The following is a 20018-nucleotide window of genomic DNA, read 5'->3' on the forward strand; positions in this document are numbered from 1 at the left end:
GGGGGTGGGCCGGTACCTGTTTGCTGCCTGGGCTTTTGTTTGGGGTCTCACCCCCTCTATGGCTGAGCCGGGTAAGAGATCCTCTCGGGTTTTGAGAGTTTCAATTATCCTTGGAGCCTGCAGGCCAGTGTGATTGTGGCACAATGCTTTCTGAATGTCTGCCTGATTTTGGTTTTGGCCATGCGGCACTTCTCTAACAATAGCAGTGCCCAGAAACCTGCCCCGAGGTCAGATAATAGTGAGTGGCAAGGGGTGTGGGAAAAGATGGGCAAATGCCTGGGTCAGTGGTCCCCTCCAATGCTTTGGAATTCCCGAACAAATGCAGAGCCCTAATAAACTGGTGGAGTGCTTAGAAAGGGTGTGTTAGCAAGCGGGCAAAACCCAGGGGAGACAACTCTCTGCGATGTGTTGGGGACTTGCCCATGCATACCGTGTCCTTTTTAATACTACTCATTGCCCTCAAGGGGGAGAAGGGGCTGCAGGATCTGAGAGTGAACTTACTGGTACAGCAGTTGGGACGGGGGCGAAAGTTCCTGAAGAGTGCACCAGAAGCACACTCATAAGCATTGGCAATAGTGTCCTGGTGGACAGACACCCACACTCTAACAGTGGATGGAGTAGTTGGCAAGCTTTGTCAATATGAGGGAAATCTCCCCTCATCTCAACATTCCTGGGTCTCAGCTGTGGAGGAACTCTCTCAGAGGGTCCAGAAAATGGAAGAGGACATGTCCTACATTCCACCTGCATGGGCCGATGTCTCAGCCATTAGAAGTAAACGTTTCCCCACCCAAGAGAAAGGCAGCAGAAGGTACACACCACGGGGCATCCTGTGGTTTTTCCTCCACGACCATGGAGAAAACATGAGGAGGTGGGATGGACAGCCCACTCCTGCCCTAGCTGCATGAGTAGAGCAGCTGAAAGGGAAAACCATCACAAAAGGGGAGTCCTCCAAGAAAAGCGCAGCTCTAGTGTCCAGTCAGAAATCCCCCAGACAGAATAGAATGGTGAACATTATGTCTGACCCTCTTGAGGGGACCAGTGAATCATTCTTAAAGTGAGTGATGATGAGCAGGATTAGAGGGGCCCTGCCTCCAGCCAGGGGGAGGAAAGGGATAATCGGATTTACTAGACAGTGTGGATCCGATGGCCTGGCACGTCAGACCCACAAGAGTATAAGGCTTTGGTGGACACTGGCGCACAGTGCACCCTGATGCCATCGAGCTACAGTGGGGTTGAATCCATCTGCATCTCTGGAGTGACAGGGGAATCCCAGGAGCTGACCCTACTGGAAGCTGAAGTGAGCCTGACTGGGAAGGACAGGCATAAGCACCCCATTGTGACTGGCCCAGATGCCCTGTGCACCCTGGGCATAGACTCTCTCAGGAGAGGGTACTTCCAAGACCCAAAAGGGTACTGGTGGGCTTTTGGTGTAGCTGCCCTGGAGGAGGTTGAACAGTTGTCCTCTCAGAGGATCCCTCAGTGGTGGGGCGGCTTAAGGCTGAGGAGCAGCAAGTGCCGATTGCTACCAGGACAGTGCACCGGTGGCAGTACCGCACCAACCGAGATTCCCTGGTCCCCATCCATCAGCTGATCCGTCAACTAGAAAGCCAGAAGGTGATCAGCAAAACTCACTCCCCCTTCAACAGCCCTGTATGGCCAGTGAGAAAGCCTAGTGGTGAATGGAGGCAAACTGTGGACTGCCATGGCCTGAATGAAGTTACGCCGGCAATGAGTGCTGCAGTGCCGGACATGCTCGAGCCCCAGTATGAACTGGAGTCGAAGGCAGCCAAGTGGTGCGCCACGATTGACATTGCTAACGCGTTCTTCTCCATTCCAATAGCACCAGAGTGCAGGCTGCAGTTAGTGTTCACTTGGAGAGGCATCCAGTCCACCTGGAATCGATTGCCCCAGGGGTGGAACCACAGCTCCACCATTTGCCATGGACTGGTCCATACTGCACTGGAGAAAGGTGGGGCTCCAGAACATCTGCAGTATATTGATTACATCATTGTATGGGAGGACACAGCCGAGCAAGTCTTTGAGAAAGGGAAGAAGGTAATTGAAATCCTCCTGAAGGCCGGCTTTGCCATTAAGCAAAAGAAAGTTAAGGGGCCTGCAAGGGAAATTCAATTCCTAGGAGTAAAATGGCAAGATGGGCGTCGCCACATCCCAATGGAGGTGATAAACCGGATAACAGCCATGGCCCCACCAACCTCTAAAAAGGAGACTCAGTCTTTCCTGGGTGCTGTGGGGTTCTGGAGGATGCACATCCCAAACTACAGCCCGATTGTGAGCCCTCTCTACCACATAACCCGTAAGAAGAATGATTTTGAATGGAGCCCTGAGCAACAACAATCCTTTGAACAGATTAAACGAGAGATTGCCCAAGCAGTAGCCCTCGGGCCAGTCCGGGAAGGGCAGGAGGTTAAGAACATGCTCTACACTGCAGCTGGGGAGAATGGCCCTACCTGGAGCCTCTGGGGAAAACTAAGGCCGACCTCTGGGCTTTTGGAGCCAGGGATACAAACGTTCTGAAGCTAATTACACACCAACTGAGAAGGAGATACTGGCAGCATACGAAGGAGTTCGGGCTGCCTCAGGAGTGGTCAGCACTGAAACACAGCTCCTCCTGGCACCCCGACTGCCGGTGCTGGGGTGGATGTTCAAAGGAAAGGCCTCCTCCATGCATCATGCAACCGATGCCACGTGGAGTAAATGGGTTGCATTGATAACACAACAGGCTCGAATAGGGAACCCCAGCCGCCCAGGGATATTAGATGTAATCACGAGTTGGCCAGAGAGCAAAGACTCTGGGATGTCACCAGAGCAGGAGGTGGCATGTGCTAAGGAGGCGCCACCATATAACGAGCTGCTGGATGAGGAGAAGTGATATGCCCTGTTCACTGATGGGTCTTGTCACATTGTGGGAAAACATTGACAATGGAAGGCTGATGTGTGGAGTCCCACACGACGAGTCACTGAAGCTGCTGAGGGACAGGGTGAAACGAGCCAGTTTGCAGAGGTGAAAGCTGTCCAGCTTGCTTTGGATATTGCTGAGCGGGAAAAGTGGCCGAGGCTCTACCTCTACATTGACTTGTGGGCGGTGGCAAATACCCTGTGGAAATGGTTGCAGCAATGGAAACAGAGCAACTGGCAATGTAAGAGTAAAACTGTCTGGGCTGAAGTATGGCAGGATATTGCAGCTTGTGTGGAAAACCTCGTTGTGAAGGTGCGCCATGTGGATGCCCATGTACCCAAGAGTTGGGCCACTGATGAACATCGACACAACCAGCAGATGGATCAAGCTGCTAAGATCAGAGTGGCTCAGGTGGACTTGGACTGGCAGCGCAAAGGTGAACTGTTCATAGCCCGGTGGGCCCATGAGACTTTGGGCCACCAAGGTAGAGATGCAACATACAGGTGGGCTCGAGATCGAGGGGTGGACCTCACCATTGACACCATTGCAGAGATCATCCACGGATGTGAGACGTGTGCTGCAATCAAACATGCCAAGCGGGTGAAGCCCCAGCGAAATGGAGAGCGATGGCTGAAATATAGATATGGAGAGGCCTGGCAGATCGACTGCATCACACTGCCACAGACCCGCCACAGGAAGTGCCACGTGCTCACAATGGTGGAAGTAACCATGGGATGGCTGGAAACTTACATAGCGCCCCACACCACTGCCCAGAACACCATCCTGGGCCTTGAAACCCAAGTCCTGTGGTGACACGGCACCACAGAGAGAATTGAGTCAGACAACGGGACCCACTTCCGAAACAACCTCGTAAATGCCTGGGCAGAAGAACACGGCATCGAGTGGGTCTACCATATCCCCTACCACGCCTTTGGGAAGATCACGTGCTACAGTGGACTGTTAAAAACCACATTGAAAGCACTGGGAGGTAGGACCTTCGAAGACTGGGATGTGCATCTAGCAAGGGCCACCTGGTTAGTCAACACAAGAGGATCTGCCAATTGAGCTGGCCCGGCTCAGACAAAACTTCCACGTGCTGTAAATGGGGATAAAGTCCCTGTGTTGTGCATGAGGAATGTATTGGGAAAAATGGTCTGGTTTAGTCCTATGCCAGGTAAAGGTAAAGGCAAACCCATACATGAGATTGCTTTTGCTCAAGGACCTGGGTGTACCTGGTGGGTGATGCAGGACAATGGAGAGGTCCGATGTGTACCACAGGGGGACTTGATTCTGGGTGAGAACAGACCATGAATTATGCTGTGCCTGTGTAAATTATTACTTTGTTACTGTTAACTGCTAAATGGCAGCTGGACATGACCCAGATGGCATAGAATAAAGGGGTGGGTTATGTCCTGGTTCAGCTAGGATAGGGTTAAGTTTCCCCAGCAGAGAGAAGGGATCTCCAGCCCGGTTATTCATACCATGCTGATGTCAGGTCCGGCGCAGCAGCGCGGGAACCTTTTTCCTTTGTGGTTTTGGTCGCAGGAAGCATGCACGGCAAGCTGGTTGTGTCCACTGCGATATTTCTCTGTGTATCTTTTGTTTATTGTTATTACTGCTTATTGTTTTTGTTATTGCTATTGTTGTTCAGATTGTTTATTACACTGTTGTATTAAATTTCTCCTTATTTCAACCCCGAGGTTTGTGCCCTACTCAGTCCAAGCGTGGGGGAGAGACAACAGCAACATGGTCTCTGGTTCCAACAGGGCCTAAACCAGTACACATATAGATGACCAAAAGATGTTAATACAAATAATAATAATACTGTCGATAACAAACTCATGCTGTTGGTTAGATCAATGTTGCAGCTGTCTAAAATACCTCTCAGGAAATGCATACCAAGTAATTCGTCAGGAGCTACTTGAGTCTTTGTGGGGCTAGTGAGCTCTTGTGGAACGTAGGTCCTGGTCTTTGCCTCACTTGCATAACATTAGCTTATGTACCTGTTTGCACAGATCTAGAATGACCATGAAAGCATCCCTTTTGTACAGTCCAGTAGGACAGAAGAAGAGCTGCTGCTCACCTGTGGTGTTCTCCTAGGGGAACGCACCTCAGGAGGTCTAGGACTGCTTGCGTACCTGCAGGAATAGCTGCCAGTGAATGAATAGGATTCACTTCCCTTTCAGATAGCTTATAAATGTCCCTGGTTAAGGAGATGAAAATTAAATACCTGAAGTTGTACACATGAATGTGACCTGGGCAGCAGATGCTTATTAGCTTTCAGAAAAGGAAAAGATGTCAGAAAGTTATTGAGAGGCAGCCATAGGTCTGTTAAATATGACAGGCTGTGATGATAAGAGGATTAAAATAGCTTGTGTATAGATAGATGGAGATGAATTTTACTGAATAGGTTTTGTCTAACATGGCAAATATGAAGTGTATGTTTATGGAATTGAACAATGTATTCTCCCTCTTAGATTCCTGTGACAGGAGGTAGGTGAAGAATTGAGGGAAAAGGGGTCTCAGCTATGACATTCATCTTCACTGATTTTATTTCTCTTGGTTTTTGCAACACCAATATGTGGAAAAATCACAACTGAATAAAACCACATTTTGAAAACCTTTTTGCTATAATGACAGAGAATATGTAAGAATGTTTACCCTTCTTTTGCTCTTTGCATTGCTTAAAACACTCAGATTTCTTTTAGAAAATGGTAATTTTTATTATTTTTTTTACATTTTATTTTCCTCATTTCCATCTAGTCATTTAATTAGGTCCAGGTTGGATGCAACCTGGTCTAGTGGAAGGTGTCCCTGCCTATGGCAGGAGGATTGGAACTATATGATTTTTGAGGTGTCTTCCATCCCAAGCTGTTCCCTTAATCTATGATTCTGTGAATGACACAATTTCTGGAAGGTTTTCTGGATATTTTTTATTTAATGGGAAAAAGGTAATAGAAATGAGAAGCTGTAAAAGCCATTTAGTTAATCTTTTGCATCTTTGTTCATCCTGGCATGGGGTTGTTCCATTTTATCATCCATTATTTTTGTTCAGCTTTGTTTTAGATACTGAAATGAGCATTCCTCCACTACTGTAGACAAAATCTAATGATGAAGCTGGTAAGGCAAGTTTGTTGGTTTGACTTCTAACTCAGAAAAAAGGCAGAGGAGAGATTAGGTGACAGACTGAGGATGAACCCTGCCAGCCCCAAATGACACTGGCAATCAGTTACCACATTAGCAGTACCTTACCACATTTTCCATTGAGGTTACGTGCTACCCTGCTGCTTTGGTCAAGTATTAATGATGGCTTCTGGATGTCCAGAAATCCTGTGAGCACATATATAGAGCAATTGTACTGGTCTTGCACAACTGATCTGGTGAAGGGAACTTGCTGAAGCTGTGTGCAAAGCAATGATAGCAATGTTATGGTAGAAATGGGGCTGAGACTTTTACTGTATACCTCTGGTGCTGTGTCATGCCATACTGTTGGGTCATGTCGTGGGACTACAACCTCATGTTGAGTTGTATGACAGGGACTCTGCTGTGCAAGAGAGAGGGTGGATAGATGTAATACATACATTCAGACTGCTGCACAACATTGTGGCTTCTCTGTCTGTGGAGGGGCGAGAGATGGGGCATAAGAGCAGTCCAAAATATGTGATTTGCCAGCACTGCATGAAGAGAAGTGAAAACATAGCAGGGAAGTAGAGAGTGAGGGTACTGCAGGAAGTAAAGCGCTCTCAAGCTCTCCAGAAAATTCACATCTGCATTTTAGAAAATATAGTGTGTGTTTAATCCAGCACTGATGGGGATCTATTGAGCTTGCTCCTGTGCACTGACCAGTAGTTGTGCAGGCCTGGTGCATCTGTGTTTAGCTGGGTGCAGTGGGGTAATGTCAGTGAATTTTCTTCCCAGAAGCATTTGCTGGTTAGGACCCTTTGCAAAACAGATTTGTCTCATCACATCTGAAAGGAACAAGACCTTTTAAATGATAGATCGTTGACGTATTTTCTCAAAATAAGCTAAAAATCAAGTGTTCTCATTAGAGGTTGTGTAAAAAAAAAACCCCAAAAAACAAAAAACCAAAACAAAACAAACAAAAAAAACGCCCAAAAAACAGACAATACCCACAGTCTCCAATGAAATACATGTCTTTGCATGATACTGTTAAAAAAAAAAGTGTAACATGTAAATATAGAGATTTAAATCGCATTTCTCCACTTTTGTAGTGTTTTGTTTTTACACTTCTGAACTTGTTTAAGTAGACGCACCTCCTGTTTTACCTGCATACCAGCTGAGATAGAAGCCATATAGCCTTTTATTAACAAGCATAGCTGCTCTGCTATCACTGTGTCTCTTTTCTGGAGAGTAAGGTAGATATCCTGGGGGTTTTTTTATGACCTGTCTTGCCATCATTTGCAGGACTTGTGTTTTGATATGACAGGTATAACACAGATATTGCTCTGGATAGGCGCCATACACTCAGTTTCTGAGAAGTTAAGTATTTCTTCCCAGGCATCTCTTCCTGCCTGGACAAAGCAGCAGCTACAAAACCACCAGGAATCTCCTGGGTTTCCAGGCTGCAGGAAAGAGGCAGGAGATGTGCATAAAAGTGTACTCACAGTATTCATACAGAGCAGCAGTACCTCTCAAACATAAATGGCACTGTTTGTGGTCGCTTGGGGAAATCTAGAAGATTATTTCTTGTATGATTAAAGAACATTGTTAAAAAATAAGGAAAAAAAAAAAAAGGAACCTCACCCACCAGATTTGTGATTGTTATTTTTCACTGAAAAGATTATGAATTATTTTGCTTTTGTGTATGTGTGAGAATTAATTGCATGCAAACAGTTTTTAATACTTTTTTTAATAGTGATCAATTCTGAATATAAAAGGGGATAAAATGCATTTTCCTCATTCTAAACATCTGAGCTTGGCTTTGACAGCTGTGTTGCCTGTTTTAAAAAATGAACACGGAATGCTCTTCTGATCCTAAACATAAAAGACAGAAATTGAAGATCCATGAATTGAGCTCTGTCTCCCAGCCATTTTAGAGCAGTAATATCCCATAATACCAGGCAGCACAACTCCTTCATGTTTGACCTCACAAGTGGAGTCATCTCTAAAGAAAAGTCCTACAAATTAGCCTGAAAGACATTTCCTAAAGCTTTTTACCTAATGGTTGGATCAGGAAACTTGTCCTATATTAGGACATTTGGGACGCCGTGTATGTGTTGAATTTCCAAAGCCAAAAAACCAAATCTTGAGCTTCTGGTCAAAAGTATAATATCTTTATTAGCATTAACAGGAATCATTGAGGTGAAACTCTCCTTAAATCCTTGAAGATTTGTTGTTAGTGTTTTCCCTTAAGTTGTGCCTTCTCTGTTCAGTACTAGACAGAAGAGGAAAATCCTTCATCTGCACAGCTGCTCAGGAGAAGGGTAATTTGTTCTTCATAGCCTCTAAAATACATTCTGTATTAGCAGCTTCAGCAGGTCAAAGCTCCTGAGACAGTTGCCAAAATCATGAGATTGTTTTTTCGCCTGCTTCATTGTTTCTGCGCTTAAAAGATTCACACAAAATCATTAATAGTTTGAGACAAAGGGACATATCCAGTCACATGCATCCATGACATGATAAAACCCACAGTAATGCAAGTTTTGTCTAAGAAAAAATGCAGATCCCCAAGGGTGTTGCTTGATTTCAATTAACACTGTTTCAAGTTCATAATAGTAAAAGAAAGGTAAGACAGAAATTACAAAGGTGCCTTGTATTGTCTGCACTTGGTTCATGTGGATTTGGAGTGCTAAAGTAGATAGTCAGTGATACAAGTTTTATTCCAATAATTTGTGATTATGGTGATGATAATGGCTATAAACAAACTTCAGTGCTAAAAGGCTGAAAGCAGATAAAGACCCAAGACATACCAGTGAATTGTGTTACACTAAAGAGGTCTTGTTGTTGGACACTTGTTTCCTGAAAATGGTATCGTTATCTCTCAAAAACTGAGGTGTGTAAGTATCACTTCTTACTTTCAAAGTCTTTGCTGTGTTGGACAAATAATCCAGACTGTCCTGGGACACAAGTTGTATTCAGGAATCGCACAAGAATGGTCTTTCCTGTATATATATCTCAATTTCAGTTGAGTCAAATGTATTTTAAGACTGTTTTTTTTTTTTCAGAGGTATTTCTAATTTTCTTCTTCATATGCACAGTAACTGCAGAGAGCTATGATTATGTGAAAAAAGGGAAGGCATTTGCCTCTTTCTACAACATCGCCATTGTGTGTGTTCAGGCAGATTTTGCTCATCTGAAATTACCGATAAAAATTGTCTCTGAAAATAAATGCATAATAAAGCTAGGATGTCAGCAGTACTGAAATCTTATTTTGATTTTCAAAGCTAAGAGAAAGGTTACTAAGAAGATTAAGCCAGTGGGAGTCTTTTGGCCCCATCAGTTGCTGAAAGATGTGAAAGTTGCTGTATTGTCTTAGGTTTCTAATTCTGTTCTTCATTAGTTTGTAAGGTTACATACATACATATCTGCTGCAAACTAACTTTCAGGTTCTGAAGATAAAAAGAAAAGGATGATTTGGGGGTGGTTTTTTATGTCTATCATTTTTCTGGAAAGCATTTTGGTGTATTGAGGATCATTTTACAAAGTCGTAACAGGAATTTAAACTTCAGAAACTAAGAATTGTTTGAAACATAAAACTAGCTGAAATGAGGCTTTTACAAAAGGAGAAGGAGAAACAATACTGGTTTTCTGGAGCTTTACACTGGCTCTACCTAGAGATTTAATAACTGAACAGAAAAAAATAACCCAAACGTATTGTGAAGTGCTGTGCTGAACAGGCTCAAAAGGGTCTGTTTGCTCTGAAGATTATAGCTGGCTTTGGGATGATGAAATAGGATGGTACAATCATGCTGTGCATAAAAGTTGTACTGGACATAATAGAACCATGCATTTCTTTTGTAATGGAAGGAATAAATTTTTTGCTAATATTGAATAAGGACAGATAGGACAATTTTATGGAGCTCGTTATACATGCCTCTCAAAGAACAAAAAGGTTGAAATAGTGTTCAGCTGAGCTCTTCCAGCTCTTGTTGTGTTTCCACCTCTCTGTATTGTCTTGTGCTTTTCCATCATCTTATCCTTTTCAACTGTGTACCATAAGGGAGGAGGGCAGGGAGAAGTGGATGGGGGAAGGAAAAAGCCTAGAAAAGTATGAGAGCTTTGAAATGAACTTCAGCTGTTACTTTAAGAAAACTAAAATACTTTGTGATGAAGTAAATCCCAGTCTTTGAAGAAATGAAGCACCAAATTAAAAAAAGACAGGAATTACCTTTTGGGAGCAACTTTAAAATTATCTGTGAAAGAAGTTGAAAAGTTCCATCCTACCTATCTTATTACTAAAACATATAAAATCCTATGAAATTGTCAAATTTTATAGACATAGAACTGAGGCAAACTTGCTAAGGCCACAGAGGCACAGCAAAATTTCAGCCTCTCATCCCTACTAGTAATCAGTTTCTAGTAATTGCAAATGCTACCATCTTCGTACTCTTTAAAATAGATGTAGTGTTGTTGTGCCTGATTTTTAAAAAAGGAATAATATACTTGAACACACAGGAGAAAAACTGTCTCCTTCCATTACGAGGTACTTGAGTTCCACAGGGTGGTGAAGCAGAAAGTTCCCTCTCTCCCAAAGAAGCTGTAGAATAACATCCATGAAGTCCAACAGAACTACTGCACCCTCCTGCCCCTCTTCTTCCCACTTCCAAAGGGCTCGACTGTACAGAGACCTTCTGGGACTGGTATTATTCAATGGCAAGGCTGTGACAAACTTGTCCCATGGACAATAGGTAACTTTTTCTTTTCCTCTTTTACACCCCCTCAGCAATGGCAAGCATGCCATGGGCATTTAGGATATGGGATTCAGCAACCCTCTGACTCAGAAATAGTCCTATTAATTTTACTGGGCTCTGGATAAGGTTATTCCTCTACAGACGTGGGGCTGTGGGCTGGTAGTCTCATACAATCTATAGTGCATTAGGTGTTTGGAAGATGTACATACTTTCTGACTTCCAAATATATAATGCATTATTAACTCATTAATGATACCATAGGAAAGAGTTAAAGGGAAATGAATACAATGAGCACTGAGAGGACATTCTAACCCACACTCTCAGACTGTCAGCCCACTAACTACATCACATTGTGGTACAGGAATGACCCACACAACTCAGAAGCCAGGAGAATGAAATAACCTAACCTTCTGAGATTTCCTTTGGAAGAAAGATAGAAGACTATTCTATGTCTTCTCATTAAATGTGATCAGTAAATCCACATTACCTTGTGACACAATGGTGTCAAATGACACTGAAAGAGCTGACCCTTATCTTTTCTCACAGACTGCAAGCCCAGAGATTACTGCAAAACATAGAACTGATAGAAATCAAAGTGTGCCTCTTGAAGATATGCATTAACAAACCTTATCCTTAATAGGCTGAATGCATTCTCATGCACTTTAATCATCCATGAAGGTCATACAGTCTTTCTATAGCTGACTGATTCTCTGCCCAAGTGCATGCAAAAGCTTAGCAAGGGAATCTTGGACAAAAGACAGACTTCACAGATGGAGCATTTCTCACTCTTGTGTTGGTGCTTCCTACAGAAGTGGTCAAATCAGCCCCAAATCAGCTGATCTCATTTGAGAAATTAGTTCTTTTCCCTGCAAAAAGAAGCGTGAATCTGTCACATAGCTGAGACAAAGCTGTTCAGTCATATCACCCACCCACCTCCAGAGTAGCTTTGCCAGTCTGAACTGTGGATGCCAGCAGAGTGCCCTGGCCTCACCTCAACACCTGGTACAGCATCTTCATCCTTTATGATGCAGCAGTTTCTGGGATCATTCTGAGTTGGAACCTACATGTGCAAACAGGATTTGTATGAAACCTAGTATCCAGTTCAGGGTGATGGCCAGCACTCAAACCTTTCAAAAGCAGACTGAGAAACTTACCCTTTTATTGCACCAGCATTCATTTTCATTTTTGATAGTTAGAGGTTTGGCTTCAAGTGTATGATAAGGTTTATAGTATTGCTTCTGTACAGTTTTCAGGGACATATAGTGACTTTCACCATCAGTCATTTTTCTGCCTCTTGTACAGTTTTTGGCCTCAGCAGCTTCCTGTGTTAAAAAGATCTGTGGATTAATTGCAGTGTGTGAAAGTGCTTCCTTTTATATATTTTGATTTTCTTATATTTTAATGTACATTCACTTGAAAATCAGTATGGGGAGAGACAGTACAGTTGTCTTAACTAGTTAGATTAACCTAAATTTCCCATTAGTGTTATTTCTGTCTTTGATTTCTTTCAGAGAGCTCATAACATGCATAAATACATGTACATGCTTTCATGACAAATTGATCAAGAGCCAAAAGTATTCTTTAATGTTGCAGGAGAAATGCATAAATCCAGGAAATATTATACTTACTTTAAACAAAGATTTTACATTAAAAATGTAGGGGTTTTTTTCTATAGCAAAAATGTGACATTGTAATCCTTCACTCATATCTTGAAAAGTAGCATACAAATATGTCAAACTTCCCTGGACTAATCAGGACTAAAGCAATCAAAGTATCCCATTCCTATAATTTTTTCTTAGTGTTTCTACAGAACCAATGTAGAGTTCTTTTTCTCACCCAAATAGTCTTTGGACAAGCACACAAATTTTCACAGGCTACATGTGAAATTTGAAACAGTTTGGCTGATTTGCATATTCTGCAGCATTGGTGTTCTCTTCATCAGAAAATGGGTGAATTAAACAGAACTGTGTTCCAGGTCCAGAGCATTTCTCAATGCTTTTTACTGGTTCTTGTCAACTTGAGAAAACATATGCCTGTAATTTTTCTACTATTGCAGGTGATTTTCACTACACTTTTGTAGAATAGCCAAGACTCTCCCTCACAATTTTTCAGTAATTGCTCCCTGACCTTAGAAGTATTTAAATGTCACAAGATTTATATTTCTAGTCCCATTGTGTTTTAGCAGAAATGTATTATATATGAAATTATACAATAAAGCAGAGCGGGACCAGTCCTGGAGATTCCTGGAATGTGTGGGAGATAACTTCCTGATGCAGCTGTTGAGTGAACCGACCAGAGAAGGTGCCTGCTGTATCTCCAACTTGTGAGCAGAGAAGGGCTGGTGGATGATGTGGCAGTCGGAGGCCGACTAGGGCACAGTGATCATGAAAAAATAGTTTTCTATTCTTAGAGAGGCCAGGAGAGGGCTAAACAGAACTGACATCCTGGACTTGCAAAGAGCTGACTTTTTGTCTTGTTTAGGCACCTGCTTGAGAGAATCCCTTGGGAGATGGTCCTGGAAGGTATGTGGGTCCAGGAAGGCTGGGCACTCTTTGAGGAGGAAGTGTTAATGGCACAGGAGCAGGCGCTCCCCAGGTGCTGTAAGAGAAGCCAGCGGCAGAGAAGGCCATCCTGGCTGAACAGGGAGCTTTGGCTGCAACTCAGGGAGAAAAGGAGAGTTTACAGTCTTTGGAAGGAGGGGTTAGTGATTTCACAGTGATTTCAAAGATGCTGTGAAGCTATGCAGGGTGGGAATCAGGGGGTCTAAAGCCCGGCTAGAAATGAATCTCACTTCAGCAATCAAGGATAACAATAAATGTTTCTGTAAGTATGCCAAGATCAAAAGAAAGACCAGGGAAAGCCTCCATCCCCTGCTAGATGCAGGAGGAAACATAACAAGTGATGAGGAAAAGGCTGAGGTGCTTAATGCCTTCTTTGCCTCAGTCTTTAATAACAAGACTAGTTGTACTGAGGGAATCCAGCCTCCTCAGCCAGGAGACAGAGACTGGGTGCGGCAGGCGGAGGAAGCAAGCAGCCGATTCAATGTGAATTATAGAGCAAGCTTCAACTTCAGTGAAAGAAATCACACCTTATATAAGCACTCTACAATAATCATGCATACTACTCACAAATCTATTGGATACATGTAAAAGGCTACATTATAATATCCCAGCCCCTTGTGGTATTTCAGGTATGCATAAACACCTTCCCTCTTCTGAACCTGTTTTTCTCCCAGGGCTGTTTTTCTATCACCCCCAAGGTCATAATGTATCTCAGTTTCTCTCTTAACAGTCCTTTGTTAGCATAACTGTACCCTGGGTTTTTTCCTCTGTTTACCTCAGGTGGCTGTGACCAGCTCCTGCAGGGAGCTATGGCCTTGCTCTCTGCAAGCCGTTCTCCAACAACTGGTAGAACGACCCCCCCACAATCCAGGAGGAGACAGTCAGTGACCTGCTGCATCACACAGACACACACAAGTCCATGGGACCGGATGGGATACACCCGAGGGTGCTGAAGGAGCTGGCTGGGGTGCTCGCCAAGCCGCTTTCCATCATTTACCAGCAGTCCTGGCTGACCGGGGAGGTCCTGACAGATTGGAAATTGGCCAGTGTGACGCCCATATATAAGAAGGGTCGGAAGGAAGATCTGGGAAATTACAGGCCTGTCATCTTGACTTTGGTGCCCAGGAAGCTGATGGAGCAGCTCATCCTGAGTGCCATCACACAACACATGTGGGACAACCAGATGCTCAGGCCCAGTCAGCATGGGGTTATGAAAGGCAGGTCCTGCCTGACAAACCTGATCTCCTTCTACAACAGGGCAACCTGCTTATTGGATGAGGGAAAGGCTGTGGATTTACCTTGACTTTAGTAAGGCCCACAGCATTGTCCTGGCAAAACTGGCTGCTCGAGGCTTGGATGGGCACACGCTTTACTGGGTAAAAATCTGGCTGGGTAGCCGGGCCCAAAGAGTTGTGATGAATGGAGTTAAATCCGGTTGGCGGCCGGTCACGAGTGGTGTCCCCCAGGGCTCGGTGTTGGGGCCACTCCTGTTTAACATCTTTATTGATGAACTGGACAAGGGGATCGAGTGCACCCTCAGTCAGTTTGCAGAGGACACCCAGTTGGGTGGGAGTGTTGATCTGCTCGAGGGCAGGGAGGCTCTGCAGAGAGACCTGGACAGGCTGGAGCCATGGGCTGAGCCCAACTGGAGGAGTTTCCATAAGGCCAAATGCCGGGGGCTGCCCTTGGGCCACAACAACCCCCAGCAGCGCTACAGGCTTGGGGAGGAGTGGCTGGAGAGCTGCCAGTCAGAGAGGGACCTGGGGGTGTGATTGACAGCCGGCTGAACAGGAGCCAGCAGTGTGCCCAGGGGGCCAAGAAGGCCAATGGCATCCTGGCTTGTGTCAGCAATAGCGTGGCCAGCAGGGACAGGGAAGGGATCTGACCCCTGTCCTCGGCACTGGTGAGGCCGCCCCTCGATTCCTGTGTTCAGTTTTGGGCCCCTCACTACAAAAAGGACATTGAATGACTCGAGCGTGTCCAGAGAAGGGCAACGGAGCTGGTGCAGGGTCTGGAGCACAGGTCGTACGGGGAGCGGCTGAGGGAACTGGGGGTGTTTAGTCTGGAGAAGAGGAGGCTGTGGGGAGACCCCATTGCCCTCTACAGCTCCCTGAAAGGAGGTTGCAGAGAGCTGGGGATGAGCCTCTTTAACCAAGTAGTAAGTGATAGAACAAGAAGGAATGGCTTCAAATTACACCAGGGAAGGCTTAGACTGGGTATTAGGAAGCATTTCTTTCCAGAAGGGGTTAGTTGTTGGAATGGGCTGCCCAGGGAGGTGGTGGAGTCCCCATCCCTGGAGGTGTTTAATAGTTGGGTTGACATAGCGCTGAGGGATACGGTGTAGTTGGGAACTGTCAGTGTGAGGTTAATGGTTGGAATGGATTATCTACAAAGTCTTTTCCAACCTTGATGATTCTGTGAAAGTTTGAATAGGTCACTGCAGGCGACAGCTAATACATGGAAACATGAACCTTCTTTAATTAATCCCCAAGAATAATTGATTTTATACTCGGGAGAATTTTATCTTAGTTTACAGACATAATTCAAAGTTTAATGTGGACTTCATGAAAGGGCAGGTTTCTCCTCTTGGAGAAAATAACTTTGTAGAGGAAGAGGTAAACAGGAGAGGAGGGAACTCCACTTCAGACACCAGTTCAGTTTAGGACGAAGTACTTTCAGAGTGGCACTTGTTGGCAAAATGCTTTATTCTAGTTGCATAACGCTGGCTGAGGATACGCTGGCTCTCATGTAATCCATGGACTACATGAGACACTAAACTTGCTGTGACACATAACATAATATTATAAAAGCCAAAATCTTCTGTGGGTGTGTATTAGGCACCTGAGCCAGCCAAAGGGGCTAACCTGATGCCCAGTGCAGTTGTCTGAAATCATTGAACAGCAACAGGAAGGCAAATCTAATGTATCTAATATATTTAAGGAAAGAAAAGACAAAATACAGGTAGTCTTTTGTAGCCCTGTAGTCAAACTGTACAAAGACAGCTGCAACACTTTCACCTTCACTCCTGATAAATATATCCTTTTTTGGTTGTACAGCTGAGGCTGCCTGAGGAGGGTGACAAGATGAATCACGGTGACACTAATTGTCTGTAGACACTGTCACTCACTGTGCAAGCAGCAGAGCGCTCAGATGGAGGGACCCACAGCCCAGCTACAGTCCAGTATTTGCTTCAGTGCAAAAAATATTTTATAGCATTTTTGTTGACTTGCTTAAAACATAAATAAATAAGTGGAGCACAGGCAGGAAGATTTCTCTTTTGTTTGGCCTAAATAAATACAAGTGATTATTTTTGGTTTTAGAGTTGCCTTTCTTTGGTTTTAGTACAAAATAGAACTTACTACCCACTGGCCCTTAGGTATGTAAAATTCCTAGTATGTATGATTTGCTGATTTAATCCTTATTCATAAAAATATTTCCAAGTCTTATACTTTAGGCTTCTTCATTCCTGATTATTTTTCTTCTTGTATATTCGGGTTAGCTGGAGGTTTGAGAAAACACCTGTTGTGATGGGGTCAGGAGGCATTTAGAGGGAACTAACCAATGTATGGAAAAGGAATGGTACATTTGAGGCTTACTGCAAAAAGGGTATCACTGGTGGTAAGGAAAAGATACGAAAAGGATGCACCTCAGAATTTTTCTTGAGAAGCAGAACTTGACTTGGCAAATTATAATTTATTGTAATGTCATAACAATATTATTTCAGAAAATGTTACACATTCATCCCTTTTATGTGAGGTTTTTTTTTTCTTTAACATGAAAATCTTTATCAAAAAGCCCCTGTAGGTTCTCAGTTGCAAATGGTCTTTGGTGTTTTTCTGTGCTGTTTGCTTTTCTGGAGCTCTCTCTTCCCAAGTTTCCCACTACAAGCAGAAGACTCCTTCCCTTCAAACTACCTGTTTTGCTTGGATCAGATAAACCTAGAAACTGCAATATTGAGGTCGATAATTGCTCAGGGAAATGAGTCCTCCAGGGTGTTCGCCTCTAGGCTCAACAAGTTGCTATTGCCAACAGCGGTACAGGATTCAAAATTGTGAACTCCTTGGGGAGTAGGTTGCAATCTTCGATAAACACTGCAGATAAGCAAAGGGTAAATGATTAGTACTGGCTAACTGGGATGCTTCAGCCCTTACTTTTCCAAAGCAAAAGGAGCAACTAGAGGAACACAGTAAGACATTACTCGTATATCTGTGCTAACACTGTTCTTTATTTCTGTGGGTTTACTTTACAGGGGTTAATCTCATGTTTTATTGCAGTTGGTGTTAGAATACATAATTATTTCATCTGTGTAATTATATCCTGTAAATGGCTGGATAGGTTTCCATTCTAGGAGTGATTGTCTTAATGACAGTTTATATTGTTTGTCTAATGTACAGGTATTGTTGGCATTTGTAGTTCATCCATTATCAGTTTTCTGTCCTAATCTCTTACCTTTATGGACACATAGTGAACACAGTATCTAGGCATGCCATCAGAATGGCACAATATTAAAACATTAAAATGTTGGTTTAGAAATTTTCTACTGATAGGAATAATTAAGACTTTATTTTTTGTTTCTTTTCTATATCTTCCTTCTTTTTATTTTGTTCTTTCTTTCTTGACTAACCCTTTAACAAAAATTGTCATAGTTAAGAATTTGCAGAAAGGCAATTTTGTACCAGACCCTCAGGTCAGACTTAAATTTCAGTCACCTTCAGGAGGGCACATGCACAGGAAGCACCCTGAGATGAGGCTCGAGGAGAAATTTCTTCCCACACACTTAAGACGTTTCTTGAAAAGGTCCTGAAATCTCCAGCTGCAAGGCCAAGTGAACTTTTTAAGCAGGCTGATGCCAGACTGACAGAGAGAGTGCTGTGGTCTTCAGACTTCCCCCAGAACCACCAAGGACAATATAGCTGTAGAGACACACACACACACTGTGCAGCCTTTTATTTGTTACAGGATATGCTGGACCAAATTCAGACCTGGTAGGAGGAAATGTGACTCTCCTGAAGTTAATGGAGTTTCACCACATTCTGTTGTCCCTGGTTATGATGAACCACAATCCCAGCATACTATATCTATAAGAATTTATTACCTCCTTATAGGCTCTTTAAAATCTATTTCATCCAAAGCTAGATATTTTTCTGGCTGTTTCATTTGTGTGTCTTTATCAGTAAGCTCTTACCACATTATTTAACAACATCGCTATTAATGTGATCTGATCCCTGGCTCACATATGTTTAAGTGAATGTATTTTGATTTTATGCCTGCTAATTTTGCTTAGTAACAACAGTTAGCATTATCCCCATAACTCAGAGTCACTGACTCAGGTAAGCAGTTTTGCACTCTTTACGCCATCCTGATGGTTCTCTAGGGACCCTCATGTGATAGCGTTCCTATTTCAGCAACAACTCCCTTCCCATTTACTCAGGGTCCTCAGACCAGGCTGTCAACTCTAGCCATGGCTTCACAGCTCCAAACCAGTTCTCATCTGCTGCATTGCTCAGTTGTGCCATGGCCGGAGTGAGCCCATCTGTGGAACAGAAGAAATGGTGCTCAGATCTCCATGTGCGCCTCTCAAGACATTTATCTGTTTCACTGACAAAGCTGGAGCAGTTTTGTAACCATTCAGGATGTCTGTCTAATTTAAGAAGAAGCAAATAGAAAAAGATTTTGCGTTTTGAAAATGCCAGGGTAGAAAGTCTAATTTAAATTGAAGAATCCTATAATACTTCCAGCTGAATTAAAGCTCAACTGTGTGGTAAGAGCATACCTCAGCTGATGCATCAAGAACTGACAATCCTGTTAGTGTAAAAAAAATGAGAAAAGGGGGAAAAAAATGAAAAACACTCAGTGCTGATGGAAAAATCAAATTGGCAGTGGGGAAAAAAAAAAAAGCAGCAAATACTTTACGGTTTTACATCATAACTTAAAAATAAATAACAATGGTCAAAATGTCTGATGCTGTTTTTCTTGGAGAAAAAAAGTTGCTTTTCTTTCTAGACCATAACCATATTCCCAGTGTGACATCTGACCCATAGATACTTAATTCTCTTTATGCAGTTCTGCATAAGGAAGGAAGAATACTTTCTTGGATCCTCAGAGCAGCAAGATGGCCTGTGGCTCTAAATAGGAAGTTTAAAATAAAAAATCTTTTTCAGCTCAAGTCAGCTGGCTCAGTCAGTACTAACTTCCTAAGTCAGAAGTTGCCAGGAACATTGGAAGCCTTCTGGGACCATCTGACATACTTCTCTTTCCTCTCTTCTCCACTACTGTTGTCTGCAAAGGAAGGGACCCTAAAGTACCACATGGAAGTACTGGCCACCAGTTGTCACGTGAAGACCCCGTATCTAGGTCTTCTTGGAAACAGAAAATTTGAACCTAAATTATTTCCTGGCTAAAATTCCACTGACTTCACAGGCAGGATTTGAACCTGAGGAAACATTTAAATTTCACTATGATTCTAACACACAGGAAGAAAATACTTCATTGATATAGTTGGTCTCTGATGAGAATTATAGTGTTCTCTGACTCACGTGAGAAAATTTTAGGAAATTCAACAATCCAGAATGTTTCGGTTTTGATCTCAGAAGCCACTAATCTGAATTAAAATTGTATAATTCCACTATCTGACTCATTCTTCACCTTCAAGGAGAAATGCTATAGATA

The 20018-nt window shown here is 43.3% G+C and overlaps 1 protein-coding gene across 5 annotated transcripts in view; it reads left to right on the forward strand.

Moving 5' to 3' along the window:
* Positions 1-20018, forward strand: part of PTPRR (protein tyrosine phosphatase, receptor type R) — a 159516-nt gene that overhangs the window by 62627 nt on the left and 76871 nt on the right. The gene's annotated exons all lie outside the window — the stretch shown is intronic.

This window comes from Athene cunicularia, assembly GCF_003259725.1.
Source record: "Athene cunicularia isolate RWA chromosome 1 unlocalized genomic scaffold, athCun1 chr1_part2, whole genome shotgun sequence".
Taxonomy (NCBI): Eukaryota; Metazoa; Chordata; class Aves; order Strigiformes; family Strigidae; genus Athene; species Athene cunicularia.